The sequence below is a fragment of the Equus przewalskii genome, chromosome 15 (assembly GCF_037783145.1).
Source record: "Equus przewalskii isolate Varuska chromosome 15, EquPr2, whole genome shotgun sequence".
NCBI lineage: Eukaryota > Metazoa > Chordata > Mammalia > Perissodactyla > Equidae > Equus > Equus przewalskii.
Genome location: NC_091845.1, coordinates 58,991,447 through 59,003,791, shown reverse-complemented (window position 1 = coordinate 59,003,791; position 12,345 = coordinate 58,991,447). Strand labels below are relative to the sequence as shown.

The 12,345-nt window shown below is 38.7% G+C and overlaps 1 long non-coding RNA gene across 1 annotated transcript; it reads left to right on the top strand.

The window, feature by feature from the left end:
- Nucleotides 1-851: 851 nt before the first annotated feature.
- LOC103549777 (uncharacterized) lies at nt 852-11,927 on the top strand. Its single transcript, XR_544613.2, has 4 exons — nt 852-1,015; nt 5,393-5,617; nt 6,517-6,730; nt 8,382-11,927. It is a non-coding gene; the product is annotated as an uncharacterized lncRNA (long non-coding RNA).
- Nucleotides 11,928-12,345: the final 418 nt, after the last annotated feature.

The following is a 12,345-nucleotide window of genomic DNA, read 5'->3' as shown; positions in this document are numbered from 1 at the left end:
TTCATATCCATGGAAGTTTTTATGAGGCTAACAAAGGACGTTAGAAAAAACTGAGACCAACTGTAGCACAAACACAGACGCACACACATGCACACACACACGTCTTTAAATTGCTCAGAGGTTAAATCGAGTTGCTTGAGTTAATTAGAATTTCCTTTTTGGGGAAAAGAACACAGTTCGATGAAGCTATTAGCTGTCTGGATATGGGAAGAGAAAGCCAGTAATATATTATGCTTTGGAGAAAAGCCATAAAACCCTCTCATGATCTGAATCCTGAAAACCTCAAAACCTCAATTTATTTAATCACGGATTCTGTTCTTAAAATGCTGTGAACACTGAGAAAGGGGGAAAAAAGTAAAGCCATACTTCCTGCTCTTAACCAAGACATCCATCCTGGATATCTGTCTGTATGTTGTTTCAGCCTTGTGCTAGAGCTCTCCAAAACTGGAAGGCAAAGTTTTTCTTGTTTTGTTTTGTTTTTTAAACTTTTAAAACACTTAAAAAGCTTTTTTAAAGAGAATGATAACCATAAAATGTCGCTGAATTCTAGAAAATAAGATATGTTAACTTTTGACGCTTTGAGAAGTACCAGACCAACAGTTGTCAGTGGACAGCTATCATGTAGTTAATAACAGAAGTATGCACATGTGAGTGATGCAGACTGTCTGGAATTCCCAGCACCACTATGCTTTGGTGTAACAAGAAATCTCCCTGGTTCTGACATGTTCCAGGATACGTGTGCACTGGTAGGAGGAGTGCTGCAGTCTGAATGTTTGTGTCACCCCAAAATTCCTATGTTGAAATCCCAGTGTCTTATGGGATGGTATTAGTAGGTGGCACCATTGGGAGGTGAAGTCAGAGGGTGGTGCCCTCATGGATGGGATCGTGCTCTTATTAAAGAGGCTCCAGAGAGATTCCTACCACTTCTGCTATGTGAGGGTACGATGGAGAAGTGTGCAACCCGAAGAGGGCCCTTATCTGACCATGTCGTCACTGACTTCCAGCCTCCAGAACTGTGAGCAATAAATTTCTGTTGTTCATAAGCTATCTACTTGGTGGTATTTTGTTATAGCAACGAATGGACTAAGACAGGGAGGGGGAATACTTGGCCCAAGCAGAGAGGAAAGTTAAAATCCTGGAAGGGAAGGCCTATATCCTGTGTGGTGTCGGGAGGGGGAGGGGTGGGAGATGTATTGATTTCCATATCCTCAGTATTGGCATACACTCAGCAAATGTTTCTGTGAATTAAATGAACTCATTCTGGTTTCCATTTTGCTTTAACTAATTGTGTGACTTCAGGCAAGTGAATTTGCTTGAGCTTCAGTTTTTCCATCTGTAAAGTGGGGATGACTCCTGAGATAACACCTATGCATAAATTTATGAACTCTAAAGCTCTACGCACACGAAAGGACAAAGAATTAGAGTTGTCTCTGTTTTTCTTCTTTAGATACCAGCAGATTATTAAATTTACAGTGTCAAAATCACTGCCAGTATTCTCAGTGACTTTCCTCTAATCAAAAAGCTTCTTTGGGGGGGGAGGTGCCCATCGCCAAGTGGTTAAGTTCTTGCGCTCCGATGCAGCGGCCCAGGGTTTTGCAGGTTCGGATCCGGGGCGGGGACATGGCACCAATCATCAAGCCACACTGAGGCGGCATCCCACATGCCACAACTAGAAGGACTCACAACTAAAAACATACAACTATGTACCTGGGGGGCTTTGAGGAGAAAAAGGAAAAATTTAAAAATCTTAAAAAAACAAAAACAAAAACAAAAAGCTTCTTTAGCTTGTAAAATTACATGTTCTTCTCCATAGGTTAAAGCTAATTTTATTATAAAATTCGGTCTGAAACATTTTTTTTCGGAATTGAAACTTTTTTTTAAAAACTCCCATTCACCTTGTTTTTAAATAAGATGGTATTTCTAGGTTGCTCTACAAAAACTCATTTCCATGCATAGTGTAGTAACTTACATTCCTGCTGTTAATTCTGACAAGTGCAGCTGCGTCTGCTACTGCTAATCTATTACCACTGCTGTTAGTTGAATACTTACTGTGTCCCCAGCCCTATGCTTTGCAGTTTATATACATTCTCTTTAAGCTTTCTAACAACTTAGTAGGGAAGGTATTATTCCTTTTCTGCCCGTATAAAAAGAAGCTCTGAAAGGTTAAGGGATTAATCCAGCTAAGAAATAATAGAACCAAGATTTGACCAGGTCTGGCTTACTTAAAAGTCCTTAGTCTTTCCACAACAGACTTCAAAACAGACTTTTGGAACACAACCTATGGGTAAATTAGAGCCTATATTTATGAATAGCAGATTCATTTTAAAGAGAAGAAAAGAAACCCTTGTAACATGTAACTTTTCCAAAAATCTCTATAAAATATGCCTCAAATTACCACATTTAACACTCTTCGTTGTTTGGTACGAATTGCATCAAATCAACAATAAGTGTTCTTGACATTTTCTAGTTCAAATAAGCAGACAACCTTAATCAAACTAAAATAAACTAGAAAAGGCCTCTGCAGAACACAATGCTCCCCACGTAAAAATAATCCTTAAAAGATTTAAAAAATAAAGCCCAGCATCAGGCATGCAAACTAAGTCCCTGCATCTTGCATCTATTACATCACGTGTTCCTGCTGATTTCCACTTCAGCAGGGAATGACCTGTTTAGTGGTCGCTGTTTGGTCTTTTCGGATTCTGCTTGTGTTTAAGAATGAGTAACTCCTGCTAGTATTATCATGCTGACTGGAGGCAAAATTGGTGAGAAACATCTAGTAGAACTTGGCTTGAAGCCCACTGAACATATATTTACTCTCTAAAGCTCCAATTTACACACAGTAGCAACATCACTCTAACACAGAGAGAAATGTTAAACTTAGTTTACATTAGTCTACCCCAGCTTAAAAGAGTTGTACACATGTTAAGTAAGTTTTAGACATAAGAACTTCCCACATTTCTTCCCAGTCTGCTTGGAACAAGAGCAACTTGACAGTCAGTTCACAATTAGAAAGTTTACAGCATGCAATCAGAAGAGCTAAAAGAGCTTCTAACTATGAACCAAAGAAATATGCATATTACAGTCAATTACTCAGGAGTTAATCATCCAGAATTGTCAAATATTAGCCAGAATAGATCTGGCTAATCTACTTCATTTCCCTCATTTTCAGTCACTGATCAGCAAGCTGCACATCTTTCAAAAGTACTTATAAAAATTAAGCCAAGAGAAAAAGAAAACTCATAGCTAATATTTAGGGCTCTAAAACCTAGTTCTGGTAAAGAATAGCCATGGTCATTCACTGGGATATTTGAGAGACACCAGAATCACCCCAGGAACTGTTTGAACCAACTTACTGGTTTTATTCAATTTGTGTCCTTTGATTATGTGTATCATTTTGAGCTGGGCCATACAATTAATCTAAGGTTCTTAATAAACTTTGCTTAAAGTTATATTATCACAACTTTTGGAAATCCTGAATGGGAGAATGCGGAAGAAGAGAAAGCACTTCCACTCCAAATGTAAACATTCAACATTTCATGTAAAACTTCTCTTGAATATAAAATGATTAAACTCCACATGCTTAATATATTCAACTGATTTACAAACATTTATGCAGTAGCCAAAATCCCTAATGTTACAATCCTGTTTAGTAATGGTGTTGCTCATGGACAGTTCACAGACAGATGATTGGCAGGTTGGCTGGGTCTAAAAATAAAAGAATGGGAAGAAGGGTTGAGCATACACAGGGACATAGAAAATAATGAGACTGATTTGCAATTGAGGATTATGGAAATCAGTATCTTCATCTTAAAGAGACACATTGTGAATGACTCAAGTTTTAATGAAGCACAAGTTAGATTGTGACTCCAAATTATTTCACAAGATGGAAGTGTACTTAAAGCTTTAATCTCCTTAGTTTATTTCATTGTCAACAATCATTTTACAATGCCATAGTGCATTTTATAGTTGTAAGTGAAAATAACCTGAAAGAAACATGGTAACACAGTTACGAGTTTAAGCTTAGTGAATCGCATGTTGAGGATAAAACAAAACCAAAACCTCACATTTTGGAAACCGATCAGTGAGTTAGCTCACCAGGCGTTCAACATTTCCTAAAAATTCACTATATGCCAGGAATTAAACTTGTGGGGAATCCAGGGTGAGTTTGAACTGGGGATTGAAGTGATGAAATGAATGTTTTAGGAGGATCACATATCATATTAGGAAGATCACATACCACATGCGGAATATCTGGAAAAGGGAGATAGCAGAGACACAGAAACCAGTCAGAAAGGGATAAGGGCTTGGATCATATTGTGGGATTGGAAAGGAATAGGTGGAAGACAGAAATATTTTAAAAGAATAATCAACAAGGACTTGATAAAGCTTCTTGCCGTGAGGTGGCATCATTGATACAAATAGGAAAGATGGGAAAGAGAATCACTCGGAGACGAGAAGTCCGATTCGGGGTTGGGATAGAATACCTTCAATTTAAGATGATGATGGCTCATCTAAATGGTCATTGGATAAATTTAATTAACTAAAAGAATTAAAAATATGTGTAATTTCTTCCCAATGAAACCTACCATAATTTATGCAGTGATTAGTTTTGAAAGAAGCAATCTATTAGTTCTATTTTTACATAAGTATATTTACCCTTGTTAATTAATTTACCTTCTGCTAATTAATAACAGTCAGGTATAACATCTACTGCAGAAAGCTGAGATTTAACTGTACCTTTGAAACCTTACTTTCTTCTATGATGAACATTGTCTACATCTTATCAATATACAGTCAACAGGTTCAAACTTTGCCCATGTTGGCAACTTGTCAGGAGACTGGGGGCGGCACCTGTCTTGCAAAACGCTGAGTTATTCACTGCCTGCCATTATCTTTAAAACAGCTCACAGAGCCCAGTGTATTCAGCATAACATGGATCTCTGAATTCCAGTCATTGGAGCCTCCACATCTATGCCTTCTGGTAAACAGGCTGCAGCTCCAGGACCACCAGGCCTATACGTAGCCATCAGGCTCTATTTTAATCTCACTTCCTCTTCAAAATTACTGTCATCCTGCAATGCCAAACAGATCTGCCACTGATTACGGAAGTCCTTTCCAATTCTCACCATAGTCCGTTAATCTTTATGTTACATGAAAATAAGCAGTAAGATTTCGATTCTTTTTTAAGCACGTGATAAGTAGGAAAGGAGACTAGTAAATATGTTTGATGTTCTATATGTTCAGACTAGTGAATAAATCTGAGATTCAAATTTAAAGAACATCTCTGTACCAATTATATATGTACCACAAAATCTGGCAGGTTTAATTTATAATAGAGTAAACCAAAAATGTCTTTTTAAAACCCTTACTTGAATATTTTCTCCCCTTAAAGTATGAGTCCTGTGCTGAGTCGTCAAGTAGCTCTTTGAAGGCTGAACTGGCATCCTCAGTTCCCACTCCAGTCCTTGGCATATAGGAGGTATCCGGCAATCACAGAAGGAGGAAGAAAGGAGCAAAGTGCCTTGACAATGGTCACAATGAACTGGGGACCTAAGATGTTACTAAACCAAGTATGGGAAACTGGATTGAACCACTATCATCTCAGAACATGTTATGGGTATTTTGATTTTTTAAAAAGAAATTTGCTAAGAGCCACCTTTTCTTGTCATTTACCCCTATTAAAAACTTGGCAAAAACTGAAACAAAACAACAAACTAATCAGACCACTAAAAATCCAACAAGATTGGTTTCCTTCAAATTACAATGCATCTGTATAGTTGATTACTTTAAAATCATAAAAAATAATGAAAAGCACATTATGGGGCCGGCCCTGTGGCATAGTGGTTAAAGTTTGTGCATGTTCCCCTTTGGTGGCCTGGAGTTCACTGGTTCAGATCCCAGGTGCAGACTCATACACTGCTCATCAAGCCATGCTGTGGTGGTGTTCCACATACAAAATAGAGGAAGATTGGCACAGATGTTAGCTCAGCAACAATCTTCCTTGAGCAAAAGGAGGAAGATTGGAAACAGATGTTTGCTCAGGGCCAATCTTCCTCACGGGGAAAAAAAAAAAAGGAAAGAAGAAAGAAAGAAAGAAGATTATGATTCACATGTATAATTACAAAACATTATGTATAGTGCAATTCTACTTTTGGTAAAAAAAAAAAAAATAGCCATATAAACTTTAAAATACATATCCTAGGGCTGGCCTGGTGGTGTAGTGGTTAAGTTCATGTGCTCCACCTTGGCAGCCTGGGATTCCTGGGTTCTGATCCTGGGCATGGACCTATATACCGCTCATTAAGCCATGCTGTGGCAGCATCCCACATAAAAAAAAGAGGAAGATTGGGACAGATGTTAACTCAGTGACAATCTTCCTCACCAAAAAGAAAAAAAAAAAGTATCCTTATTTATATAAAGATAAATACAAACATCTGAACAGTGGTTCTTTCTTTTTTTTTTTTGAGGAAGATTAGCCCTGAGCTAACTGCTGCCAATCCTCCTCTTTTTTTGCAGAGGAAGACTGGCCTTGAGCTAACATCTGTGCCCATCTTCCTCTACTTTATATGTGGAACGCCTACCACAGCGTGGCGTGCCTAGCAGTGCCATGTCTGCACCCGGGATCTGGACCGGCGACCCCTGGGCCACGGAAGCGGAACATGTGCACTTAACCCCTGTGCCACCAGGCCGGCCCCTGAATAGTGGTTATTTCTGCGCAATGGGATTACAGGTGATTTTTAATTTTTGCTTATCTGTATTTTAATTTTGTCTGTAGTGTATGTATAAGAAGAAGTTATAAGAAAAAAATCCAAAATTTTTATTGCTTGCAAGTTAATAAAATATTACTACATGCTATTAAATTTCAACACCTCCAATTTTCTTGATATATTTTTGAAAATAAGTACTACAAATTTACAAAAAGATGCTAAAGGTGAAGCAAAATTATGAATGAGAAAGGTATCTAAACAGGAGTGGCTAAGGCCAAATTCTGGAAGAAGGTACTGTTTGGCCAGGTCTGGGCCCTCCAGGGTGAGGGATCAATCATAATGACCACTACCATGCCTTGTGTCCTATTACATTCAAGCATCACGCTAATGCGTTATATGACAGATCCCTAATACTCACTATTCTTGGAAACTTGGAATTATTATGCCCATGTATCGTACATAGACTAAGAAGGAACTTACTTAAAGCTATACAACTATTTAATAAAGTGGCTGCACTAGAGCTGACAAGATATTTGTGAGGCAAAAGCAAGGAAGCAAATTTGGTCCAGGTAGAGATGGAGAGATGCTGGTAAGGACTGAGTGTCACTGCACTGTTCCTCCTAATCAATGTTTGGTTCAACACACTAGGCCAATGGCTGGTCCTCCTCTAACAGATGGAGCCACAATTAACATCCCTAACACAACAGATGGCAGAGTGAAGTATTTTGTATAGAGAAAACGTGCATTGGGTTTATCCTGAGGACACAACGTGTGGTAGACAACCAGTGTGAAAGAAAGTGGGATGCTTGCAGCAGGCTCAAAGAATTGTGCAAAATCCACACCCTAAGTTATTCAATGCTTACAGTGAGAGACAGTAATGGAAGGTAGTGTGTCTTCCTTGTAACCAGTCTCTGTTAGGTAGAGGTGAGTGTAGACCATAAGGCCACAGTGAATTGCCAGTGATCCTGCTTCAGAGGCTGGGCAGTCAGCTAGGTTCATTAGCTAAGGGAGCCACTACTGACTTATCAGCCTAATTTTGTGTCTTGGCAAAACGATAATCAAAATTTTTTCTTCAGAATTTATTACTATCTAAATACGTATGTGTGTATCTTGCTTAACCTCCATCTCCTGTTGTACAATATAAATTTCATGAGGCCAGGGAGTGTTGTCTATTTTATTTGTTGCTGTATTCCCTGTATCTAAAAGAATTCCTAACACAAATTAGTTCATCAATATCTATATTGAATGACTGAATCAGCTATGTCATGAACATCAAGGTGGCACATACACAGTTGTTAACAAGAACCTTGCCGTCATGGAGACGGGGCTGTGCTTCTGAGAATGGCAATGGGATATCTGTGTGGAAAGGGACCTCAAGTGTCCGGAGACACGGAACTCAGACATCTCTGAGACGTCAGCACGAGGTCCGTCTGCGAGAGTCATCTAGTCCTAGGTTCATCAGTGAAACTATGAGATGCACTCAGTTCCATAAGAGAAATAGTAAGATTAGAAGATTCAAAACGGAGCTTTGGCAAAGGGGAACTGAAAGATTGGTAAGAACTGACCACGACAAAAAGAGTTTTAAAAAAGATGCGGTATGTGCACAGCTGTCCAACTATCCCCGTGATTATTTTAACCATAGATTTTAACTAATATTCATATCAATTTTAACAGACAAGCACGTGTTGAACTGATTAGGGTAACAGAGAGCCAACTGGGATCATGCTGATGGATCAGATCAGAAAAGGAACCAAATATGGAGTGAAAGAGAGCAAGTCCCAGTGACTAAAGGAGAATGAAAAGATACCCCTGAATCTGAGGCTACTACTTAAAGAGAAAGAGAAAGGAGAGTTCAGAGGAGTTCAGACAGAAGAGTTCGGAATGTCACCTTCACCGACACTTCACAAGTTGATACGAAAATCCACAACAGTGGGTACAAAACTTTTAGATTATGTCCTGGGGCAAAACTGCTAAATACACCGCAAAAGAGGAGTAGTGCCCTGGAGAGGCAGGGAGCCCACTCTGTTTCTTTCATTCTGTGGTTTATCTGCTTATCCTTTGCTGCCTCTCACTATATCCCTCCTGGTTGCTGTGCTACATATAGCAGGAGTAACAAAAGAATAGGCCATGGTTCCTGGCATTGAAGGGCTCGCCGTCCCGTGTCTTCAGTGACTGAGAGGTAAAACACAGACGGTGGTGGGCTCAGTGAACTAGGATGCAGAGAAATGGGCTTAGTTAATCCAGAACACCATTTTTCTTTCTTTCACTCTCCGCTCTCCTCCTCCCCTTTTGGAGGTAGCTTGGTCTGCTCTAAGAGTTGAGAAGAGAGAACCAGGAAAAAATTATACTCCTTTTCCATTAAATAAGGGGGGAAAAAAGCAGCTAGCATGTAATGATGTAAGGGAAACAACAAAACAACCACACGTTGGTAAAATCCTGGTAAAAATGACAAGGAGACAGCTTAGCAATAGTAGAGGTTTCCAATTAGGCAGTGGGCAAGGAATTGCTAACTTGTGTGACCTTGGGACAGTGCCTTAACCTCTCTGACCTTCAATTTCCTCATCATGAAAATAAGAGCATTAGGTTAGAACAGTAGTTCTCAAATGTTTGTCTATTAAAGAACCAGGGACTTGTTAATAAACCGAATTCCCCAGCTTCAAACTAAAGATTTTGACGTAAAATCTCCTGCATGAGGCTCAGGAATCTGCATTTTAAGTGACCCCCTCCGACAGTGTGGTACAGTCACATGTTCTGGGAAAACTGCCTGAAAGAGCCCGTGCTCTGTGTGAGACATCACATTACAGGAGAATAGCAGAAATATTAAACACACAGCTTGTAATTTTTCTTCCTGTTTCTATTTGTGTATTCCTATTGTAATACACTCACATATAAAGGAGGAATTATTTCACAAATAGTATCATCTTTCACAAATAGTATAATTTAATCCCAATGCAATTCTTCCTGCAGTGAGTGAAATCAAAATTTATACTTTTATCAGAAAATGAGGCTTAAACACAACACTGCATTCAAACTAAGAAAAATAAACTCGCACTTATAAAGCAAAATGAAGTTTCCAAAAAATAACATAATCCTGATGTGGAGAGTAGAGTCTGAGAAATCCAATGTAGAATATTTCCATTCTCCCCCGAAAACATGTTTTAGCAGTAGTGATTATTTAATATGCATGCATATTTTTTTAAAGGTTTTATTTTTCCTTTCTCTCCCCAAAGCCCCCGTCACATAGTTGTATATTTTTAGTTGTGGCCCCTTCTAGTTGTGCTATGTGGGATGCCGCCTCAACATGGCTTGATGAGCGATGCCATGTCCGCACCCAGGATCCAAACCAGGGAAACCCTGGGCCGCCGAAGCGGAGCGCGCGAACTTAACCACTCAGCCACGGGGCCGGCCCCACGTGCATATTTCTTAACAAGGCATTCATGCAGCTCCTGTGTGCATCCAGGGACTGGATAGAAGAACTCTACAGAGAAGTGAGGGGAGCCGGAGGTGAAGCACCCCATCCTCAGCTGGTGGTTCAGGCAGCACAGGAACCTTGCGACACCTCAGTGTAGACACACGTCCCCATACAACCAGATAAGAAAAAAACGGTACTTAGGTTTGCACTATATATTCTGGGCAACTCCTCTGTCACCTGGCATTTCCAGCCTAATAATATTTTATTAATAAAAATACCGTATTTTTCCTTAGTGGCAAAGATGTGTGACTTGGGTGCATGACCATTCTGTGCTAACACTCCTTACTCTGTGAGATGATTTGAATACAATTGAAATTACAGTACTCATTTCTTCAACTATGGATTTTTTGCAATTCTACTACTTCATGATCCATTTTACAAAGTTCTCCCGCCACCATTTTCCCTTACCATTTAATCTGTTTCAAATTTAAGTTTACAAGAAGTACAAGAGCTTTGATGGCTCCACATTTATTAAGTGAAGATCAAAGGCTCTCTCTGCTTTTTTTAGTCTTTTACATCTGCAAGGAATGACATAACATTTCAGATGACAGTCTTTCTTTCCACCAAAGAATTCAGCATGAGAATGCCTTCATTTTCAAGCATTTATTTCTCCCTAAGCCGCAACGTTCTCCAAATTATAAGCATGCTGCCATCACACATGGAATTTCATTCAGTGTTATATTTCAAGAACATTCTTTATTGCCACCAGATACCACTTTGTCCCTTTTCTTCCCACAGAGCCCTCTGCCTAGTAAGACTGACTTCAGGGCTTATAAAAAGGTCTAAGTCAAAACGTTACCTTCCTAACTAGATGTTGTAGAGAAGATGGCTTTTTGTTGTGTTGTGTCATTTCTGTCTGACAAAGGATCATCGACATATTTAAAAGATCAGTCACATATGGAGAGAAATATATAACAGGCAAAAGATTACCACCTGGAATACATAAAGACCTAAAAATCTGTAAGAAAAGGATAAAGAACCCAATAGGAAAGGGGGCAAAATATCTGAACAGGCAATCACAGAATAGGCGACCCAAGTGATCAATAAATGTGAAAGGATATGCACCAGTAATCAGGAAAATACAAAGTAAAGCAACAAAATACAATTTCACACAGATGATAGTAGCAAAAATCATAAAGTTTAACAATACTGCATGTAGGCCAGGCTGTAGAAAAGCACTAAGTCGGCACTAAACATCTTGGAGAACAATCGGCAATGAATTTGAAAATGTACGGAGCCTATGAGTCAGCAATCCTATTTCTAGGAATATATCCTAGAGAAACTGCACTTATCCACAAGGAGATACACGGCATCGATTGTAAGCGTAATGATAAGTGCTTGTAATAAACACTGAATAAATCAAATATCCATCAGGCTGGTAAGGGAGAAATAAATTGTGGTACGGTTCAATGATGTATTCTATGCAGCAGGCAGATAGCTAAGATCTATATGTATCAACATGGATAGAAAAGCAAATTGTACAACATTATGCACTATTTATAATACTATTTATGTACATTTAAAACTATACAAATCAATATTATGTATTATTAAACATGTGTATATAGTACAAGTAAAAAATCATGAAATAAATAAACTCTAAATTCCTGATTATAGTTGCCTCTGGGGAAAGGAGGAGGAGGAACGGGACTGAGAGAGGGTCCATGGGGGACTTCAACTTCCTAAGTGCTGTTTTGATTTTCATTAGAAAATGAGGTAAATAAAACAAAACATTAATGTATTTCACTTACCGGTTTTTGTCATATTTTTTGTACTTTTTTAATTTTTAAAACTAAAATGTTAAGTAATAGCAGGAGATATCTGGAACAAAACAACTACACATACTAGTGACAATCTTTTTAAACCATGAGAGTGCTGTGGTGGGCTGGTCACTCTGAAGAGCTAGTTTCACAAAGTGCAATGGTGATATTTACAAACCATTCTGAGAATTATTCAGTATGAGGATCCCAAGACAACTACAAGAACCGAGTACATTTGCCTCACAGAAAATTAAAAGCAGTTGGGGAGAGGTTCAAATCATAAAAAAAAAAGATATAAAAATTAAGTCTCCTACATTTTGCATTTGATAACAGAAATGATTCCTACAATCTTAACTTATTGACGGATTCTAAGTTGCTAAAAATTCAAAGACAACTTGCCCCAAAG